General features: G+C 41.5%; 1 protein-coding gene across 2 annotated transcripts in view; it reads left to right on the forward strand.

The window, feature by feature from the left end:
* Positions 1 to 23,479, forward strand: part of DNAJC5 (DnaJ heat shock protein family (Hsp40) member C5) — a 65,586-nt gene that overhangs the window by 13,245 nt on the left and 28,862 nt on the right. For both annotated transcript variants that reach the window (XR_013347746.1, XM_077831858.1), the window contains exon 3: positions 16,282 to 16,350. The gene's annotated coding sequence lies outside the window, so the exon portion shown is untranslated. The remainder of the gene's footprint in view (positions 1 to 16,281; positions 16,351 to 23,479) is intronic.

A 23,479-nucleotide genomic window follows, 5' to 3' on the forward strand; every position in this document is an offset into this window, starting at 1 on the left:
ACCTTTCAGTTGGGGATCTCAAAACATTGTATAAACAATAAATTGACGGGGATTCTCTAGAGGTATTACTCTTCTCAGGGGGATTAGCAGTAGGTTAATATATAGGGGTGATGCTTGCATTCTGTGGAGAGCAGTATGGCATGAGGAATAATAGGATGCTTTTTATGTTCTAGTGTTGGTCAACACCAAAAAAGTAGATCCAAAATTTTGCTCTCACTCAAACTAGTCTCAGACCAGTCATCATTTTGGCAGCGTGATCTCTCTTATTTTCTTTAGGGAAATAAAAGTTTACATTTAATAACTTGATACCTTACAGTACTAAAACCAATATACATTGAGAATGGGAGTGACTTGTAATGATGCAGTAGAGTAATATGAGTACTTGTATTATAAACCCCTGAAGATTATTTTAAGTGTGGTTCTGCTCTGAAAACTGAGTTTATAAAAGTGGAATTTAAGGTTTCTCCATCTTACTGTCCCAATGATTTCTATATCAGTTTTGCTCATTTCAGATGCAGAATATTTTTTCTAACTACCCAGCTTGCAGACTGAAACTGGGATCTGAAATTCAAGCTGTGCTATTTTTTAATTATCACCAGTAATAAAGATTCTCAGCTACACCATTGTTTTTAATTTGTGCCCTTTGTTACATTGTGAAACATAGTTGCCTTCATTTGGAGCTTTTTCTCCTCACGCAGTATCCCCCGGTCTCTGCACTTGTCAGGCGGGTCTTCCGTGACCCAGCCCTCCAGCCGAGTCTCACTCTGTCCATGTGTGAAACAAAGTAACTCCTTCCGGGGTATAGAGTCTAAAATGTCCTGCAGCCCTCCCTGGGCTCAGTCTTTAACCCATCACAGTACCCTCAGTTGGTCCAGCTAGGTTGCAAGGTTCCTCCTCTAGTACTGAACAGCATCCCTGGGGACTCCTTGTCTCTCCTTGGGGCCTCAGTGAGCCCGGCATTCCTGCTGAGCCACCCTGCTTGGACTCAGTTTGCTAACCACAGCTCCCCACTAAGTCAGTCCCAGTAGTGTGGTTCCCTTCTGTGGAGTGCCACAGTTCTAATTCCCTTCCTTAGGGTGTAGCTACTTCTGCCCAGTGGTTGGTTGGAAGGGGGCCTGTCCCACCCATTGCTCCGGGTCCCAACGCAGGGACCCTTTAAGTATAGCAGCCTCATACTGTGTCCCTTTACTAATTGCTGCTCTGTTTCTCTGGGCTCCTTTGCATGAGAAATTCAAGTCCGGTCTTTTCTGGAAGTCTCTCTAGTGCCTAGAGATATAGTGAAATTGTGACATTACAAAAGCTGGGAGAGTGAAAATTGAGAGGAGGATGGGTTTTTAGACATACTGCTCAAAAGTTAGATTTTTGGTATTTGTTAACACTGGTTAAGTTGATCAATTAAAATTTTGGAGAAAGAAACGCTTCAACATTCATACCCCTTCATATAAGGTGTGAGAATTAGATATACATCCTCTGAGACCTTGGGGAAGACCAGATTTGATTTACCAGGTATTTCTGAGGTAAAAGAAAGTGGGGGGGAACCCAAACAAAAACAAAAAAACCAAACCCACACTTTTAATTCCCTCTATTAATCATGAAGAAGCAAAACTGAAAATAAGCCATATTTTAAAATAATCCTTTTGCAGACCATCTTTGATTGTTGAAAATGCAACTGTTGTTCAGAAAAATTGACTTAGTCCTACCATCCAGGAATCATTTTTGACCGTTGCCTTTTTACAACACAAACGGCTTAATACTAGTTATGAAATAGGAAGTGTTTGTGTGGGAGAGGGAGGGCGGGGGCAAACTCATGGTCTGTGCATGAATAGTTGCAGTAGATTCCTGGTGACTTCTTAAAGACACTTAAGCTATTCTGTTTCTGGAGCTGGTTTCTATGGGACCAAGTTACCAGGCAGAGAAGGGTTGGACGGTGAGTAGCTTTTCCTGAGTCCAAGGGTTGTCTCTCTCTTCGAACTTGATGTATCAAGGGAGGATCACTACAGCATATCATTTCATAAGGTGGGGAGACCTTTTCTAGGTTAGCATTAGGGGACGGGGATGTAATTGCTTGCATTGCTTATGCTTAAAATTGGCTCTGTTGCTCTGAACATAAGAACATCAGAATGGACATACTGGGTCAGACCAATGGTTCATCTAGCCCTGTACCCTGTCTTCTGACAGTGGCCGGTGTCAGATGCTTCAGAGCCAGTGAACAGAACAGGGCAATTTACTGAGTGATCCATCCCCTGTTGTCCAGTCCCAGCTTCTGGCAGTCAAATGTTTAGGGACTCCCAGAGCATAGGGTTGTGTCCCTGACCATCTTGGCTCATAGCCATTGATGGACCTATCCTCCTTGAACTTATTTTTGAACCCCATTATAGTTTTGGCCTTCAAATCATCCCCTGGCAATGAGTTCCACAGGTTGACTGTGCATTGTGTGAAGAAGTACTTTCTTTTAAACCTGCTGCCTGTTAATTTCATTAGGTGACCCCAGGTTCTTGTGTTCTGTGAAGGGGTAAACAGCACTTCCTTATTCACTTTCTCCACACCATTCTTGATTTCATAGACCCCTATCACATCCCCCCTCAGTTGTCTTTTCCAAGCTGAACATTCCCAGTCTTTCTAATATCTTCTCATGTGCAAGCTGTTCCACACCCACAATCATTTTTATTGTACTTCTCTGTACTTTCTCCAATTCTAATACCTTTCTTGAGATGGGGTGACCAGAATTACATGCAGCATTCTTTGATAATGCGTTGAACTGCTCAAGAAGGGACATCAGTATCCCAAAGGGTTCTGATGGATCTTTTTCTTGCTTTCTTGGATGTCAGAGTAGACTCATCATAAGTAAGGATGTGTGCTCACATGGCTGAAGGAAGTGCAGAACTGAATGTTAGAGAAAAGAAACTGAACACAAACAAAGCTAATTCTTTAATTCTAAGCCCTGGCTGGGATGATTTAACTGGGAATTGGTCCTGCTTCGAGCAGGGGGTTGGACTAGATGACCTTCAGGGGTCCCTTCCAACCCTGATATTCTATGATTCTTCACAAAGAGGCTTTCTTTTTTGAACAGTCATGGTCTTGACTAACCTCCTTATATCTATTACCAATAAGATCTTGGGTAGATACAGCTGAGAATTTGAATATTTGTATTTTTACTGTTTAGTATGATTTAATTTCTTCCTTTCCTCTCAGCTTGATCGATTAAAATAGTCTAGTCAGTTTTGCTTTCAGGTTCTCTTGTACTAGTTCTGCAATGCTCAGATTGAAATGGTGCAAGGCAATGTTTGTTGGGTGGAGAGGGGGAACTAAAAGCCTGTTACAATTGGAATTAGTAACTAAATCATGGAAACATTTCTTTTGGGTTTAAGTTTTGTAAAGAGAAGCTTTTACATAAAAATCTAATTTTGGGGCCAAAAGTGAATTGACAGGATCCCTTTGTTTATGTTTATAAAGGCCATTTAGCATTATTTGGGGTTTTTTTTTGTAAATCCACTTTTTCAGTAATTCTCTGTTACTTTATAGTATCTGCAATAATTATTTATGAATGCAACAATTATTTATGAAGGCAGATAAAACATTTGTCTCCTTTTTCTGTTCTCCACTATTGTAGGAGGTAGATAGGGAGGGGAATTTCCAGTAAATCTGTGCCTTTCCTGGTGAAGTAATTGCTTTTACTTGGCAGACTAACGTTAATTAAAGTATGTGTTAATATCCTGGAATATTATGATGACATTATTTTTTTTTAGTCCATTCTGGTGGTGGTGGTTTTTCTTTAGATTTTCTCTACAACACTAATTTTAATTTGCTTATAACTTGTTTGCAGTTATTTTTGACTACTCAAAACTGGCTTTGGGGAAAGAAGCTTGTTGGACTAACCTCTGTTCTTCCCAGATAACTCAGTTCATCTAGTATAGCCATAATTTGACACATGCAGTTGGTTAAATGGAAAGATCCAGATGCTTACACAGTCTTTTTCTTCTAGATTTTTATATGGCACCCTCCACTGAAGCATGTCCCAAAACATGCAAAAATCTGTCTCCTCCAGTCAATAGAGACTGGGCTTTTTGTTTGGTCTGATGTTATTTTGGGAAGGCTAGGTTGGAATGGATTTTGTGTTTTGCTTTTTTGCATATTGGATGTTGCGTTCCATCTGACTCGGGGGTGGGCAAACTTTTTGGCCCGAGGGCCACATTGGCATTACGAGACTGTATGGAGGGCCAGGTAGGGAAGTCTGTGCCTCCCCAAACAGCCTGGCCCCTGCCCAGTATCCAACCTCCCCTGACAGCCCCCCCGGGACTCCCATGCCTATCCAACCCCGTCCCCCCTGACTGCCCCCAGGATCTTGTGCCCCTTATCCAGCCCTCCAACCCCCTTCTCTGCCCCGTTACCATGCTGCTCAGAGCAGCAGGAGCTCGCAGCCCAGCCAGAGCCAGCCACGCTGCAAGCAGCGGGCCAGAGCACTGGCGGCGGGGTGAGGTGAGTCTGCGGGGAAGGGAGGACAAGCGGGGGCTAGCCTCCCTGACCGGGAACTCAGGGGCTGGGCAGGACAGTCCCCCTGGACCGTAGTTTGCCCACCTCTGATCTAGCTTCATTTCTTTCAATGTTTGGGAATCCCATGCAAAATTGTTGCAATTGGGAGAAGAGTTTGGGAGAGCACTTTCACGGTCTGGCTATGTTTTGACAACTTCCAGTGTAATTTGCTCACTTCTTCACAGGAAAAGTAAAAATTGGTACATTCTGTTCTGACTGAAATAGTTGTACTAGTACAAAACTGTGCAGACCAATATAGGGAAACTTTAAAAGGGGATTTTAGCAAACCAAAACCTTAATACAAAAAACAACTTACTTTGCAGTTTTTCATGGACCTCTGGCCTTTTTTCCACCACTTCAGATCAAGTGCTTTCTTCTCCATCTTAATTATGGGTTTGCTGCAGTATCCTATCTGTGCCACTATTATGTTGCTGTGGAAATTACAGTAATGTCATAAATAATAATTGAACTTTCCTGCGGGATTAAATAGGAGGAATGGGATTTTAAACAATGAATGCAAATTTAAAACAAAGCTTTTTGTATATTTGGTTTAATTGGGGAAAAGGTGAGAGTCAGGATGGAGCACCTAAATGGGAATTTGAACTACATTTAAGGTATTTCTTTCCTCAAGATGTGAAAGTTCTTCTTTAGTAGATTTGAATCTTACTCTTCTATAGGTTTCAGAGTGGTAGCCATGTTAGTCTATATCAGCAGAAAGATCAAGGAGTACTTGTGGCACCTTAAAGACTAACAAATTTATTTGAGCATAAGCTTTCGTGGGCCAAAACCCACTTCATCGGATGCGAGCAGTGGAAAATACAGTAGGAAAACACACACACACACCATGAAAAAATGGATGTTGCCATACCCACTATAACAAGAGTGGTCAGTTAAGGTGAGCTATTAATCAGGATGGCCCATTTCCAACAGTTGACAAGAAGGTGTGAGTAACAGTAGGGGGCAAAAATAAGCATGGGGAAATAGTTTGTGTAATGAGCCATCCACTCCCGGTCTTTATTCAAGCCTAATTTAATGGTGTCCAGTTTGCAAATTAATTCCAATTCAGCAGTTTCTTGTTGGAGTCTGTTTTTTGAAGTGTTTTTTGTTGTTATATTGTGACTTTTAGGTCTGTAATCGAGTGACCAGGGAGATTGAAGTGTTCTCCGACTGGTTTTTGAATGTTATAATTCTTGACGTCTGATTTGTGTCCATTTATTCTTTTACGTAGAGACTGTCCAGTTTGGCCAGTGTACATGGCAGGGAGGCATTGCTGGCACATGATGGCATATATCACATTGGTAGATGTTCAGGTGAACAAGCCTCTGATAGTGTGGCTGATGTGATTAGGTCTTATGATGATGTCCCCTGAATAGATATGTGGACACAGTTGGCAATGGGCTTTGTTGGAAGGATAGGTTCCTGGGTTAGTGTTTTTGTTGTGTGGTTGCTGGTGAGTATTTGCTTCAGGTTGGGGGGCTGTCTGTAAGCAAGGACTGGCGTGTCTCCCAAGATCTGTGAGAGTGATGGGTCATCCTTCAGGATAGGTTGTAGATCCTTGATGATGCGCTGGAGAGGTTTTAGTTGGGGGCTGAAGGTGACGGCTAGTGGCGTTCTGTTACTTTCTTTGTTGGGCCTGTCCTGTAGTAGGTGACTTCTGGGTACTCTTCTGGCTCTGTCAGTCTGTTTCTTCACTTCAGCATTTGGGTATTGTAGTTGTAAGAATGCTTGATAGAGATCTTGTAGGTGTTTGTCTCTGTCTGAGGGGTTGGAGCAAATGCGGTTGTATCATAGAGCTTGGCTGTAGACCAGTGGTCTCCAAACTTTTTTGATCGCGTACCCCATTAATAAAAATTTTTTGAGCACGCACCCCCAATATATGTATATTTATTTATGTATAAATTATATACATGTACTACTGTACTAATATATTGTGTAAATTATAAAACATACACAAAAAATAGAAATTAAAAAATGAGATAAAGATGAAATAAACAATATTTTTTAAATTTTTTATTGTATTAACGGTACAAAAAACCTTTTTGCTCTCACTAAAAAAAATTATTATTAATCTTTTTAGTGAGAGCAATGTGATTGAATATGCTTTATTATTTTTGAAAATCTTGGTTTAACACTTTGTGATACAGCGGGCGCTCAGGGTGGGGGTGCGGGGTCTGGGAGGGAGTTAGGGTGTGGGAGGGTGCTCAGGGTGGGGGTGCGGGAGGAGGCTCAGGGCTGGGGCAGGCAGGAGGTGCAGAGCACTTACCTGGGGCAGCTCCTGTTTACTGCAGGGGGTGTGCAGGTGGCTCTACGCAGCACAGCACCACCCCCATGGCCACGATTCTGGGAGCTGCGATTCTGGGAGCTGTCGTCCCATCCCCCCACCCCACCCCACCTCCCGGCAGGCAGGGCCACCCGGAACGCAGGGGCTTCAGGGCCCTGGGCTAAGGGGGCCCCAGGGCCCTGACCCGCAGCTCTAAAGCCCCTTTCGGAATGTGGCCCTGAGAGCATGGGCTGGAGGACTCAGCAGGGGCAGCCACGCAGCCAGCGGCTGGAGAGAAGTGGCGCTTTCCCCTTCAAAGCGCCACTTCTCTCTGGCCAGCTTTGCAGGGGAAAGTGCTGCTTCTTTCCGGCCGCTCCTCCACGGGCCGGAGGTCTCGGGGCTGCCTCCTCCTCCACCGCCCCCAGCAGTGCTCCTACTGCCGCGCCGCCCTTTTGCTCTGGCGGCGCTCTTCCTGCTGCGCCCCTCCAATCAATCGTCTTGCGCACCCCACTTTGGAGACCACTGCTGTAAACCATGGATCGTGTGGTGTGGTCTGAATGAAAGCTGGAGGCATGTAAGTAAGTATAGCGTTCAGTAGGTTTCCGGTATAGGGTTGAGTTTATGTGACCATCGCTTATTAGCACTGTAGTATCCAGGAAGTGGATCTCTTGTGTGGACTGGTCCAGGCTGAGGTTGATGGTGGGATGGAAATTGTTAAAATCATGGTGGAATTTCTCAAGGGCTTCTTTTCCATGGGTCCAGATGATGAAGATGTCATCAATGTAGTGCAAGTAGAGTAGGGGCGTTAAGGGACGAGAGCTGAAGAAGCGTTGTTCTAAGTCAGCCATAAAAATGTTGGCATACTGTGGGGCCATGCGGGTACCCATAGCAGTGCCGCTGACTTGAAGATATACATTGTCCCCAAATGTGAAATAGTTATGGGTGAGGACAAAGCCACAAAGTTCAGCCACCTGGTTTGCCGAGACATTATCGAGGATACTGTTCCTGACGGCTTGTAGTCCATCTTTGTGTGGAATGTTGGTGTAGAAAGCTTCCACATTCGTAGTGGCCAGGATGATGTTTTCTGGAAGATCACCAATGGATTGTATAGATCACCAGTGGATTGTACAAGGTCACAAGTCTTTATAACAAGTTGGTCAATCAGCCTTAAATGGCTAAATTTTAATCCGCTAAGCTTATTATGGAGATGGCATTTGTACTGCTGTAGTTAAGTTTCAACATAGCCCCTGTTTTATGGGTTCATGTCTGTAAAAATCAATCCAGACTTTAAATTTAATCAGAGGAGCTGTGTTTATCCTGGGCCTTGTTTTTAGTATTGTGTTTTTATTTATTTATTTATTTATTTAGTCGTTTGCATTGCTTCTTTAAAACACTTTTGTAACTCATACTACTTCAGAGAAGTGGTTTAGTATTTAGAACAATAGTCTTTCACTGTTGGAGACCTAGGTTCTATTCCAAGCGAAAAATGAGTTTGGTCTCATCATGGTCCCTCTATTTTCATCACAAAATTTGACACAGTGAGACTGTGTTGAGAAGTTCATGACCAGAATAGTAGGGTAGTTGTAGATCAGGATTTAAGTGGAGGATTTCTGTTGCAGCTATGTCTGGCTCAGTCACTGGCATTTATTTTTCACTTTCTATAACACAAAAATCGTCTACACATTAATTTTTAAAACACAAACTTCAGTTCAGACTTACACTTAGGTCAGGTAGTGGCTTGAAGCACAATGCTTCAAATTACTAGTATCCCTTTGGTTAAAAAGGAAAAATGGTTCTCTACCAGGTGGTTTGCAGGGCGGGTGGCCTAGTGGTTGGCATGCTTAGCTTTCTGCTCCCTGTTTGGTTGAGGATCCTAAGTCTTTTAGGCAGCAGTGGTTGGGGGAATCAGGCCCTCCCTCTCCACTGGGTCCCAGCCCAGGGCCCTGTGTGTGTCGACCCCTGAACCTTGTGGGGTCATCCTAGCAGGGAGTCTAAATCCACTGCCTTGGGCTACTTCCTACCACTTTCTGTTCAGTTTGTGGTGTGGCCCCTCTAGTACAATTTGCTGAGTGTCTTGTCTCCCATAGCACCCTTTCATGGATCTTGGGCAGTGCCCTGCCGTCGTCCCTGGCTCCTTCGGGCGGGGCAGCTGCAAGTTGGTCAGGCCAAACCCCACAATGTGTCTGAGCTTTTCTCACTTAGTTACCTTATATGCCAGAGTCTCCTAGGTCTCCTTTGCAGTCTCCCTTGTCTGAGGAGACAGTAGTTACTCCCATATGGCTACCTTGGCTGGCAGGCTAGCATCTCTTCCCCTCAGGTAGGGAAGGGTAACTCCTGCCTCTTCTCCACGCAGCCCCAAGGTGACCCAGGTTCTCTCCTTCTCTCCCCACTCCAGACCTGGCGTTGGCTGCCGTTATAGCGGTGTGGGGCTAGCTGGGCTCTCTTTAAGCCGTGCTGTGTTGGCTGGCAGTTTGTTTGCTTCATCAGTTTCCTCTTGTGTATATAGTTAAGATCTATCCTCTTTAACCCACAGGAACATAGCACTTAGAGTTGGAAGTACCTAATAGACATTGCATCCTCCTGCAAGGGCAGCATCTGTTCCTTGATAAAGGTCATATCAGATAGCAGACTGAATACTAGATCTTAGCCAAAAGACTTTGTATTGTGATTTGGAAAAGGACACTGCTATGGGAAGTTATAAGTAGGACTGCAGAAGAGCATGTGGAAGTACTGCACTTTGAAGTTGCAATGAACCAACTTCTCCGTCTGTTTATCAATATACTTGCAGTTACCATTTTAAGACAGATAAAACAGTCTGTATCTAGAGTGTTTTAACAGTAAGCCTTCCTGTGCATGGTGGTTAGCTTTTAGCAATTTGTTTCATCTGTAGTCTATTTCATCTGACAATACTAATCCTTTTCACACTTCATTAGTCAACCTTTTAAATCTTTTCATCAAACTTTTGACATTTACAGATGTCGCCTCAGAACAATATCTAGTTACAGTAATAGTTTTAGCTAATCAAATTTGTGAGCATATCATGCTTGCTGGTATAGACTGATCATCGGTGCAGTGTTATATGAAAAGTTTTTCCCCCCAAATCCGTGTTTATGGTTTGGAGTTTCCCTGTATACAACTCTTAGAATTATTTAAATAGTTAATACAGTCACCTTATTTGCACTGATTCTTTGAATCCTTGTGAATTTATCCATTTCTCATTGTGCTGATATATCACATCACAGGGTAAGATATTTTAATGATACATAAACAAAAAGTGAGGATCAGGGTTTGGACTCAGATTGATGACAGTATTTTATTGAAAGGCGAAATTACTTAAAAAACCGCTCTTCTTGTGTGTGGGAGGAGAGTGGCGCAGGTGTCAGAAATAGGCATACTTTTTCTTTCAGAAGGAAATGGAAATACTAAAGAGAATCAGAAACATGGCAGGAAAACTGATGGAGTTAGGAATCTGTAGAAAAACTGGGAACATATGGCTTGCTTGATTTTCTTCAAAGAAGAGATGCTGAAAACACTAATTGGGGCAAAGCATAGAGGGGAAGCAGAGAAAATTATCTTTTAATATGCGATAGTTTGCATTGATTCAAAGAATTAGAGCAAATGAGGCAGGCAGAAATTTTTTGAATAAATAATACACACAGTTAACAGGACAAGGATACTCCACAACCAAAATTCATGTAGACTTTAAAAAACTTTTTACATTAATATTAGTATATTATTGAATTTTGCTTTGCTATTTTGTACTCTTGCTTTCAGTTGCAACCTGCTTGGCTCTGGCATTCTTTAATCTTTTTGTTTGATTTATATACCTGTTCATCTATCACATGCCTTTCAAGCACTTGTTTATCCTCACTGGCCTTTCTTGCTCCTCCTATGTCTTTAAATGGGACAGACAACCCTGGAGCATATGCTAATTTTGTCTTTGAACATTTTCTGTTTCGTTTCGGGGTTCCTTCCTTCTGTTTCAGCCCCATTTGTTTTTATTCTGAACACAATGTAATAATGAGGGAAGGTATTTACAAGTGATTACAGGCTGGGTATTATGTAGATCTCTGGGTCAGTGGATCTGGCCTGTTGAATAATGAATAATTGGATTGTACATGTGGATCAAAACGTTCCTGAATCACTAAATTAGAGTTGCCAGTTGCAACAGAAACCAAGCGAGTAAAATCCCAGAAATCTGTACTGCAGATGGCCCCTGAACTGAACAGTGAATGCTATGAATAAGTGAGAATGGATTGTTTGTGAGAATGCTATGAATAAGTGAGACTGGACCCTGTGATACGATTTCTGGAAAGAGAAGATTGTAAGGAATATCCGGGACAGGGATTGTTCATATGTTTGTATTTTAACAGAATTAAGTTTGTTAGTAATTTACTATGTTGGTTTTGATAAGTAGTTTCCAGCTGCAAATTATTTTTTCTGCTGCTAAAGAATTTTTCTGGATGTAGATAGAATTGATGCTAGCAAACAAGCTCCATAGCTAATTCTTGAAGAAAAGAAAGACCATGAAAAATTTTTTTTCTCTTTCACACATTTTTTCTCTTTGTTTTTTCCCCAGCTAGCTTTTTTTGTATGTTTTACTTCTGAAAAATGTTTCCTGTTGCCAGCATGTGGGCAGCTCAGTGCTGGTATCTTGTACTTGCCTTGCTTAGTACTCTTCTCCACTTGTCATTGACAGTCAAACACTGCATGCACTCTTGTCTGTGGTGAAACTTTCGTCAGAGGCAGAAGAGTGAAAACAACCCTTATAGACATCAGTTTGACACATCTAGCTTGGCTTGTTCATAGATTTTTTTCAACTGTGTATTAGTGCTGTACTGCAGTTTTACCTGATCTCCTAAATTCACCAAACTTAAGTTTCAGGTTGAAACAGATTTACTAATTACAGTACTTGTGGGAGCAGGGCTTGGAAAAATCTTAAGATACACCTAGCTAGAGGCTGGTACGATAGATTTGGGGTATACCACATACAAGGTCCAGGCCCAGTGGCCTAATGAGAAGCCCATCCCAGTTCCTAAAGATCCCGGGAACCCCAACCCTAATTGACAACATTATCAAGTTTCATTAATCTTTGCAAATTTCTGAATAGCACCTGTGAAACATCCATCTTATCAGTTCACTCTTTTGCTGGAGGAAACTGAACAGAGGCACTAGAACTGCTGGCAGGTTAAAGGAGACGCTATGTCCACTTGTATTTGGAAGGTTATCTTTGGCCATGTCTGCACTACAGGTGCTACAATGGCACTGCTCTGGCACCATAGTTAAGCTGCTATAGTCTGTAGTGTAGATGCTTTCTACAGTAATGGAAGGGGTTTTTCTGTTGCTGTAGGTAATCCATCTCCCTGAGCGATGGTAGCCTGGTTGATAGAAGTGTGCTTCCTTTGACTTAATCACATCTACACCAGAGTTTAGGTCAGCATAGCTATGTTGCACAGGGGGTGTGAATTTTTCACATCCCTGAGTGCTGTAGCTATGTCGACCTAACTTTTGAGTGTAAGCCAGGGCTTTGCAACAATACAGGCTAGAAACTCTTTCTAAAGGAAAGTTTTTTATTCTACTGATAGTGGTGGCTTAAACACCCCCATGTCCCAGAGAGTGTTTCCGACCCACAACTATCAGGTGAGCAAGGGGATTTATCAAGACCAGGATGGATGTTTACTAGGGTTCTTCATTCTTCCCTTAGTATGGGGGTGCTACTGAGTTTAATTAGCATCAGTTTTCTTCATTAACCGTACTCAGTGTTTGTGAAAGATTGACACCCATAGAGAAATCGTCTTCTGTTTTACAGTAGAATAGATGCTGCATGCCCAGCAGTGGTGTAAGCTTCTTTCTGTTGTTTGACTAATAAACTGCAAGTTTGACGTAGAGAGCCCACCTCTGGGGCGAGTAGGTAGTTCACGTTCAAGCTCTTTCAATTTTTGGTTTCTTGGTGTCTGACAACAAGAATTTTTGGTTTTGAATAACTCAGATGTATACTCTTGCCTGTTGGAAATTGGACTGAGACCCCCACCTTTCAGTCATTTAACTAAAACTACTATACAGTTTTCGGATGGCAACAACTTTCAGTCACTATTGACTTGGACTAGATTTGCCCCTAGAAAAGGCCTCTTATTCAAAAAAACTCTGTATCCCATTTTTATTTTCCTGAGTCATTGTCACATTATGTAGCACCCTGCAGCTTCTCACATCCATTCACTGTAGTTGGTGCTTGACTTTTCTCTTCTTTATCACTTATGTGTGACCAGTGACAAGCAGCAATCTTCGCACCTTTCACCTAGAACACTGAGAGGGGAGCAGCTTATGTTGCTGACCCACATTTTTTCTCCTTGTATGCTAAAGCACGAGTTACTGAGAGCTTGTTTACACTTAAGGTGTGTCTACACTACGAAATCAGGTCGATTTTATAGAAGTGCTCCTGAGGTTGATCGGGGCGCCTGGACAGACGTGGCTATCCTCCTCGTAGAGCACTGAATGGGAGTGACTCCAGATCATTCTCTTCTTTAAGTTTCATCTCATGGAGATTCAGTCCTGCCTGGAATATCATGCGAGCTGGAGGCTTCTGCCTCAGGCTGCTCTCCCAGCCGGCAACATCCTGCAGTCGTGCTTGCCCCAGCCTGCACCTTGCTCCCATGGCTCATGAAGCCTGGAGAGTAGTAAGGAGCAGTTCAACTTGTGGAATGACAAATCGAGAACGAAGGATTGCACTCTGTGGGCCACGTTAAGATTATTTCAGAGTCCTAGATAGCGTTTAGTCCCTATAAAAGGCTTTATGAAAATTTTCCCCCACCCCTAACAAAAATGTTAATTTATCAGAGCAGCTGAAAGGGTAAGGAACCCGGGATTGTAATTTAGAGAGAGCTTCCATATTATTTAACTCATAATTGATACAATTCAAAGTAAAATTTCACAGCGCGGTCTGTTCTAAGACTAAAAATGCAGGAGGGAAGTCAGAAAAAGGAACCTGTTTCGAACACCTTTTGCGTGTTAGGTGAAAGCGGTAACCACTACACTACAGAAACCCAACTTGAATGTATCCCTCGTGTGGTCCCTGTTATACTTTATGTAACACGTGGTTGTGTATTATGAATAGTTTGGTGTGTCACGGGACTTCTTTTTTTTTGCCACAGACTTTGCCGAATTCACAGGAATGTTTTCTCTAGCCACAGAAGCTACCTAATGCAATGTCTATATCTGTGGCCTTCCTGCTCACAAAGTGGTCATGACCCCGCCCAAGGCTGACACAGCGTGGAGTGCATGTGACACAGTGACCTGGCTCGGGCAGGATCGCTAGCAAGGCATGATACTTTTGCTGTTAAGCAAACACGGCAATTCTTTCCTGGCCTCTGCCACTGAATGCCTCCATCCATTAAGCGGTGCTCTATCAGTGCAGGAGGACTGCATGAGCTCGGAAAACATGGCATCACGAGTGCGGTTTTTTCGCCTTCTAATCTGCGATAACCTCAGGGACGGAGATGATAGGGGGAGTGTAGAAACATTCTGTGGGGACTGCATGGTCACCTGTGCTGCTGAGTTCGCCACAGTGGCCAAACAGGAAATGAAATTCAAAAGTTCCCGGGGCTTTTCCTGTGTACCTGGCCAGTGCATCTGAGTTGAGAGTGCTGTCCAGAGCGGTCACAATGGAGCACTCTGGGATAGCTCCCAGAGGCCAGTACCGTCGAATTGCATCCACACTACCCCAAATTCCACCCGGCGATGTCAATTTCAGCACTAATCCCCTCGTCGGGGAGGAGTACAGAAATCGATTTTAAAAGCCCGTTAAGTCAACAATAATGGCTTCGTCATGTGGATGGGTGCAGGGTTAAATCGATCTAATGCTGCTAAATTTGACCTAAACTCGTAGTGTAGACCAGGGCTTAGAGTGCTGCAATGGTACAGCTGGAGCGCTTAGTGAAGGTGCTACCTATGCCGACGGGAGAGCTTCTCCTGTCACTGTAGGTATTCCACCTCCCCAAGAAGCAGTAGCTATGTCGATGAGAGAAGTCCCCCTGTTGACGTAGTGCACTGGGGGTTAGGTTGGTATAACTACGTGACTTGGGTGTAGAAAATTCTCACCCCGAGCGACCTACTTATACTGACATAAGCTTGTAGTGTGGACCAAGGCTGCGACTGGTTCACTTTCCGCTATATGTAATCTGCTCCAGGAATTATGTTAATAGAAGCCCTATCTAAATGAAGGAAATTTGCACTGGCATAACTACATTGTTGTGGAGTCAGTGTGGTCCCCACGGCATGAAGCTACAAACTTCTTGTTGCTAATGCCATGTAAAATGGCATTAAAATTGGCATATTGAAATTCAGTTACTCCATGCATTTGCATGAGTCCCTTTAATTTCAATCGGACAATGTTGTACATAAACTGCCAAAAATGGGGTGATACCACAAGTAAAATATAGATTTTACTGTGGATGAAATTTAAAAATTAAAGTTCACTTATTTCTAACAGGTCATACCATATGTCATAAAATTTTGTTTTCATTTTTTAAAACAAATTTCTTTACGTTCTTTCTAAAAACATTTCAGACTATTAAAAAGGCATCATCAACTTAAAAATCATACTACTTGAAAGTTTTTAGCTACTGGTGTTACAAATAACACCTTAAATGATAATTATGGAAAGATTAGAAAATGTTTTCCTTTGTGCATTCCACAACATTTTGTGTCTAGTCAGTTTTATTGTGGTTTCCATGTGTGTGCGTGTGCGCGCACGCAGGCCTTTTATGTAGCAACTGGGTAGAAAAAAACTTTATTTTTTTAAAGAAAAATGTAGTTTTAAAAAAAAAAATCACAAATATTGACGGGGCTGAGTTAAAGGTATTTGCAGATACCTCTCTGACTTTCTAAACAATTAAGTGTTTCTTTAAAATGTTTTTCTTTTTTTAAATTTTTTTTTCACCATTTGCTGCCATTAACTTGTGCTTCACTAAGCTTGGACAATGAAAATAAATTAATCTGTTCACTTTTCTTTTTTTATGGCCTGCCACAGTGAGGTAATGTTTAGATCAAAGCATAATGGGAATGTTTAAATGGAAACTAATTCATTTTAATAAACATGCAGATACAGTATCTTAGGTTTTGCATAAAAATGGTTTACAAAACCCAACATTTGTGTTTAAATACTCTGATAATGTCCCTTTTAATCAGTCACTTATTTGCTACTGACTTTAAGTAGTTGTACATCCAGTAAGGATATACCGAGATAGTGATTTCAATTGTTATCCTATTTAAACGGTCAGAAGAAAAATATTTCTTTTCAAAAGTGAAGTATAAAATCCTCTTTTGGCATTTCACTTAAATCTATTGTCTCTAGTATAGCACAAAGGGTAACTGTAACAAGGTGATGGTGATATTTTTTATTAAAGGTTTCAGGGATTTAAAAAAAACCACAGGAACAGAACAGTATTGTAGCATCATGCTAATACACAAATGGTTTGCTTGTGTTCTTCCCTTAGGAGGATTCAGTTTAATTTCTGTGGAAACGGGTATTAGACACCTAGGATCTAGTTTGACCATTTATTAAGGTAAGTAATGTCTTTTTGATTTCTTGCAGAGTTTGCAAATCTCATTTAATTGGCAAATACTACAGAAGGAGCAGAAGGTTCACATTTCATGGGTAGAGAAATTTCCCAACATCTTGATGGGGGTGGAAGGAGAAACCAAAGTTTAGAACTCCTTCCAAACACCGTAAATCATGCTACGATCTGGTACATGTGGGTTTTTCCTTTAGAAAATATACATGAATTTAGTTCCCTAGAAAGATGCCAGATCATAACTGCTCTTAATTAGCATGAAGCAGATGGACTGGATGTGGAGGCTAGTAGTGGTATTACACTTATGGTATAAATCAACATTTACTAATACGCGTGCTGATCGTTCGGGGTTTTATGCAGTCTTTTACTGGTAAATATTGGTTGAAACAGAACACTTAATTGAAAGTGTTAGTTTTCAACTACATAATCTGCTGCACTGGAAAACTTGAGATTTCACTTTCTTTTTCATTTGGAAAGTTTACTTTTTTTTAATATGTAATTGACATTTAGATTTTACCAGGACAGAGGCAGTCAGGTGCCAGGATTCAGTTGTGGGATAAAAAACCCTCCCCAAAAATCTAGAGCATCACTAAATTATTTTGCAAAAAGTACCCACTTGAGGTACTCTTTGTAATAGCTGGTAAAATCCCAGCCCCAGATCAGTCTCCATGCTCATCTGCTAAAGCAGCCTTCCAGGACAGTGTATCTGGGATAGCTTCTTCATTTTCATGATGATCATTGTAAAGGACGGCAAGTAGATTTTTTTTTTTTTTTTGTGAGGGCGGATACTTTCATGACAGTTTTACAAGCTGTGCTAAAAGTTCCCATAGGATAGCACTTCTTTATTTTACTCTCTGTTATTGTGATGATTTTCTACCATTTGCATCAGATCGTTTATCATAGTATCTGTTAATCTTGCCAGTGGGATTCTTTTTCTTTAAGTGGAGGAAAAGATAAGAATTCTTGGACTCCATTCTAGAAGATGGATAGTTGATACTGATGCTAAGATCCTTGACATATAAAAGGCTGAGGGTGCTTAATTTTCAACCCCTTCTCTGTTTTGAGTAGTTAAAACTCTCTCCTGGCTTTTCTTACACAATGAGTGTGCCCGTCTCCAGACAAACCCAAGAAAGAAAGAAAGAAAGGAAGGCAAGAAGTGTACTCTCTTTAGCCTTGTCTTAAACTATGTCCTTTCCGCTAGCAGAGTTCAATAAATATTATCCAGAGTGGTTGTATTGCCATTTTTACAGGAACTACCTAGGTTCCTCTTTCATGGCTCAACTGCAAATCCACCTGAGCAGCCGCCTGGTGGTAAGATGCTCCCTTCAGCATCTGTGTCTGAACTCTCCTACTCCAGAAACTGATGATGACCTCAGCACCTGTAAATGACTTCTTTTCTCTTCTTATCCTCTGGTGGTTTGATTGGTGTCTGGATCCTCTTCTTGTACTCTTGGAGGCAATTGAGTGGAGGTTCTTCACTGAGAAGGGAAGCTGTCATGGTTAGGTCCTTAGGGCTTCAGGGCTCCTCACTTGGCCTAACTATCTTGCAGGGGGAAGAGCTGCTGTCTGACCCAGAGGAAGGAGATGTATCCAGCCTATTGTTTCGATAGAGCTCTTCTTTATTCCTTTCCCTGCTTCTTCTTTCTATGAATCAGCTGCAGAGAGCATAGTCTTATAAAGGCTAGGATGAGAGGCTTTTTTAAAAAATAAAAAATTCTTCTAGGTTCATTGACTGTTTTCCCCCTGAAGGTGAGAGAGAGAAGTTATTAAAGGACTCCCTCTTTCCACAGTAGTTTTAAGGATCTGCACAAGTCACTTACCTAGTACCATGAAAAACCTAGTTAGGACAGAATATGAATTCCTCTAATAAAATCTGTCAGCAAGCAAGCAATGAGTTCTAGAGGATTTCTGAGAGAAATGTTTTTGCTTTTCAGCTTCATATGCTGGATATGTTGTTTATCCACGCTCACCAAGGAGATATTTGCCTCCAAGAGACTTGTTTTTCTCAAAGAACCTTTCAGGTTTTTTGTAATTAGATTCTGTTGAGGTTGGGAGTAATTGAGCTGGTTAGGTGGAAGGGCCTTTAGTTCCAAAAGGCTTAGAGACTGAGTGAGATGCATGGATTCTGTCAATTTTTACTTCTGTCAATGATTCAGATGCTTCCATGGCATGCTAATCCTACAGTGTGGATCCGCTGAGGCACAAATTTTGAACTCCTAGTTTCTGGTATGTAAATATCCTTTACAGGATTATTTTTCATTTCTCACAACTCTTTGAAGCTTATGCAGTTCCAGATAACATAGGGCTTGGCTACACTTGCGAGTTAGAGTGCATTAAAGCAGCCCTGGGCGCCCTAGCTCACTACCCATCCAGATTGGCAAGGCATGTAGAGCGCTCTGACTTCGTGGCTAGAGCACTGCTGGTACTCCACCTCGGCGAGAAGATCAACGCTTGGTGCGCCTAGGCTGAAACACCTGGGCGTCAATGTGAACGAGGTGTTGCATTACTGCGCTCTAATCGGCCTCTGGAAACGTCCCATAATCCCCGTAAGTCAAGTGACCACTCCTGTCATTGTTTTAGAATCGCTGCAGGAATGCAGATATGTCCTTTGAAAGCTCCGTTTCTGACAGCTGGCTGCTTATCTGCTCCGAGACAAAGCAACTGTTAATGTGGAATGCTGTGGCGGGGGGGGAGGGAGAGAGGTCTGCTGCCGTCTGAACTTACAAGACGGCATGCTGACATGCTCTCAGCCCCCCAAAAACCCAGTCTCTCTCTCCCTCCACATACATACAAAACACTCCCCGTCACACTCCACCCCAGCCCCCCACCCCCATTTGAAAAGCACTTTGCAGTCTCTTGCATGCTGGGATAGCTGCCCATAATGCACCACTCCCAGTGCCGCTAATGTGGCCACACCAATGCGCTTGAAGTTGTCAATGTGCACAGACTGCAGCGCTTTCCCTACTGCGCTCTCCGAAGGCTGGTTTAACTCAAAGTGCTCTACATCTGCAAGTGTAGCCATGCCAATAGAGTCCAATAGATCTACAACCCAGCATAAACTTTTTAGGCCTTAGAATAGTTTATTACATATCTTTAAAATACCTTATTGCATGGTGGTGGCAGACAACATTATATCTGTAGCCTAGCTGAAAAAGCAATGGCACTAGAAATATTCAAGTGTTTAAGGAAGACATGCAAAGGAATTTGCTTGAAAATGTCACCTTCATCCAAACAATGTACATTTAAATTAGTTCTTAATACCAAGGCAGGTTGGTTAAGCAGGACAGTCTTTGATTGTGGGGAAAAAGTCCCTTTATGCAGACTTAATTGTGAAGAACAGTTGTGTATCTTTGATAGACATTTTTGTGACCCAGATCTATAGGACATTGAACAACTAAATGCTTATTAGAAGTTTCTTCCTCATTGAAAGCTTATGCTAACTGCTCTTTTCCCTGTTGGACCCTTGATCTGAGTTATTTATGCAGAGCTGTGGGAGAATTTAATTGCCCCACATAATGTTGGTTGATAGGTAAGATGTGTTTCAGCCTCACGAGAGGAATCGGCTGTCTGCAGATATATGGCTTATCTTACATATTCATCCATATTCCACATCCCTTTTTGATTTGTTCAGTGATGTCAGTCCAGTGTTTGTGACATCACGGTTCTTCTTTGAAATGATTCTGAATTTCTGTACTCAACAAATCATGCAGGAGGAGCAGATTGATCAGAAAGGAGAGAGCTTCCATTTATATAAGTATCATAGTAATCACAATTGGCAAAGTTAAGAAAAGATGTATAAGCCAAGTGTGGTGGTTCAGTGTTTCTGTGTAATTTGTATGCCCAGAAAATTACTCCTAAAATATCTTATCACTAACAATACACCACCATTTTTATTTGCAAAAACTGCACAGTATGAGCTAAGCCCAAAATTTTAAAATTTGGGTGGCAGAAGTTTTCAGAGGTGCTGAGCATCCTCAGTTCCATTTGACTCTCTTTGAATGTGCTATAAAACAGTATCTCATCTGGGGAATTGGACTAAAGCAGTCAATCCATTGGTTATTCTGCTCTGGACCCTTGCTAATTCAAATTAGTTTTGTATTTCTTTTAATCTTTAAAGTGTGTAAAGTAATATTAGAGGCAAGTTTGTGGTCTCCAGTTTGAAAATATTTCACTAATAAATATTTAATGCATAAGTCTGGAAGCTAAAGGAAAAGCTACCGTTGTTAGAATGTGCATTCAAGCTTAATGGTCTAGTGACACATGGACAATGCTGTCCATTGAGTTAGCAATGAACTGATGCAGAGCTTCAAGGCTATTTGTTTCTAGCCATGATCTGGCTCTCATGAGTCCTATATTGTTAAATATATGTATTTTAAAATGCTGTGTAACTAGGATGAGACAGGAGAAAAAATAACCCTAAAATCACTGAAAGTATGAGTTTCCAGCTGGCTGTGTGCTTCAGTTCTGAGGAGAGGATTTTTTATTCATTTTAGCTTAGGATGACAAGGTAGGTTTCAGCTGGGACTGAGAGTGTTTGGATTCTATCAAAGAGCATAGCTAAACTGGTTAGACCATATGTCAGCAGGCTCTTTATTTCAAGCAAAATGAGTGCTATTTGCATTACCAACACTATATTACATGTATAGTGTTCTTGCTGGTTTGTAATATTAATAATTTTGACAATAGCTCTTCCATAAATAAAATTAGGTCAGGCCTTTCTTTCCCAATAGGGACACCTATGGTAATACAAAGAATTATTTTGATTTGATTTTGTAGCAGTTCTAGTCTTTCACAGTTTTTGAAATTGAAAATATTATTCGGAGCTTGTCCACAACTTGCATAGCCTCTTCCAGGTACAGCATCAGTTCTCAGGTCCTTGATTCTTACGGTCAGGTGTGAGTAATTCTTGAGGATAATGTTTCCAGCGCTTCCTTTGATAGAGCACACAATGTTTTGGAGATGGTTTAATTTAGAGCTGTGTGACTACTTCACAAAGCTGTCATTCTCTGTGGCCTTCAAAATGAGATCTGTCACTTGATACAGAACAGGATGGTGGCTTTGGTGTTTCCTGAGAAGCTAGAATGTTTGCTTTGAAGTTCTGTTCACAAAATTTACAGAGACTATCTAAAATGAACCACAAAAATCCTGGTTTTAACAAAAAATCAAGGTGCATGCGCACACAACTACTTTTAATCATTTATTATTTATTTGTATTACTGGAGTGCCTAGGGGTCCTAATCATGTACCAAGACCCCATTGTTCTGTGTTTGTATAGCACCTGGCAGAAAAACAGTCTTTGTCCCAAGGAGCTTACAATCTAAATGCATCTCTCTCTAGAAGATTGCAAACTTCTGTTTCTGATGTGGATCTTACCACCATAATTCACATATTTGGGAATAGTAAACATATTTTTTGTAGAGGGAAACCATGCCTCACCAATCTACTGAAATTATTTGAGGGGGTCAACAAGCATGTGGACAAAGGGGATTCAGTGGATATAATGTACTTAGATTTTCAGAAAGCCTTGACAAGGTCCCTCACCAAAGGCTATTAAGCAAAGTAAGCAGTCATGGGATAAGAGGGAAGGTCCTCTCATGGATTGGTAACTGGTTAAAAGATAGGAAACAAAGGGTAGGAATAAATGATCAGTTTTCAGAATGGAGAGAGGTAAATAGTGGTGTCCCCCAGGGGTCTGAACTGGGACCAGTCCTATTCAACATATTCATAAATGATCTGGAAAAAGGGTTAAACAGTGAGGTGGCAAAATTTGAAGATGATACAAAACTACTCAAGGTAGTCCAGTCCCAGGCAGACTGCGGAGAGCTATAAAAGAATCTCTCAAAACTGGGTAACAAAATGGCAGATGAAATTCAATGTTGATAAATGCAAAGTAATACACACTGGAAAACATAATCCCAACTATACATATAAAATGATGGGGTCTAAATTAGCTGTTACCACTCAAGAAAGAGATCTTGGAGTCATTGTGGATAGTTCTCTGAAAACATCCACGCAATGTGCAGCGGCAGTCAAAAGAGAGAACAGAATGTTGGGAATCATTAAGAAAGGGATAGATAATAAGACAGAAAATATCATATTGCCTCTCTATAAATCTATGGTACGCCCACATCTTGAATACTGCGTGCAGATATGGTCGCCCTGTCTGAAAAAAGATATATTAGAAAAGGTTCAGAAAAGGGCAACAAAAATGATTAGGGGCATGGAGCATCTACCAGATGAGGAGAGATTAATAAAACTGGGACTTTTCAGCTTGGAAAAGAGACGGCTAAGGGAGGATATAATTGAGGTCTTGTCATAAATATAAAGGGAAGGGTAAACCCCTTTAAAATCCCTCCTGGCCAGAGGAAAAATCCTCTCACCTGTAAAGGGTTAAGAAGCTAAAGGTAACCTTGCTGGCACCTGTCCAAAATGACCAATGAAGAGACAAGATACTTTCAAAAGCTGGGAGGAGGGAGAGAAACAAAGGGTCTGTGTCTGTCGGTATGCTGCTTTTGCCGGGGATAGAACAGGAATGGAGTCTTAGAACTTTTAGTAAATAATCTAGCTAGGTATGTATTAGATTATGATTTCTTTAAATGGCTGAGAAAAGAACTGTGCTGAATAGAATGACTATTTCTGTCTGTGTGTCTTTTTTGTAACTTAAGGTTTTGCCTAGAGGGATTCTCTATGTTTGAATCTAATTACCCTGTAAGGTATCTACCATCCTGATTTTACAGAGGTGATTCCTTTACTTCTATTTACTTCTATTTCTATTAAGTCTTCTTGTAAGAAAACTGAATGCTTTTTCATTGTTCTCAGATCCAAGGGTTTGGGTCTGTGGTCACCTATACAAATTGGTGAGGATTTTTACCAAACCTTTCCCAGGAAGTGGGGTACAAGGGTTGGGAGGATTTTGGGGGGAAAGACGTGTCCAAACTACGTTTCCCAGTAAACCCAGTTAGAGTTTGGTGGTGGCAGTGGATATTCCAAGGACAAAGGATAAAATTAATTTGTACCTTGGGGAAGTTTTAACCTAAGCTGGTAAAAGTAAGCTTAGGAGGTTTTCATGCAGGTCCCCACATCTGTACCCTAGAGTTCAGAGTGGGGGAGGAACCTTGAC

This window comes from Eretmochelys imbricata, chromosome 13 (genome assembly GCF_965152235.1).
Source record: "Eretmochelys imbricata isolate rEreImb1 chromosome 13, rEreImb1.hap1, whole genome shotgun sequence".
Classification (NCBI taxonomy): domain Eukaryota; kingdom Metazoa; phylum Chordata; order Testudines; family Cheloniidae; genus Eretmochelys; species Eretmochelys imbricata.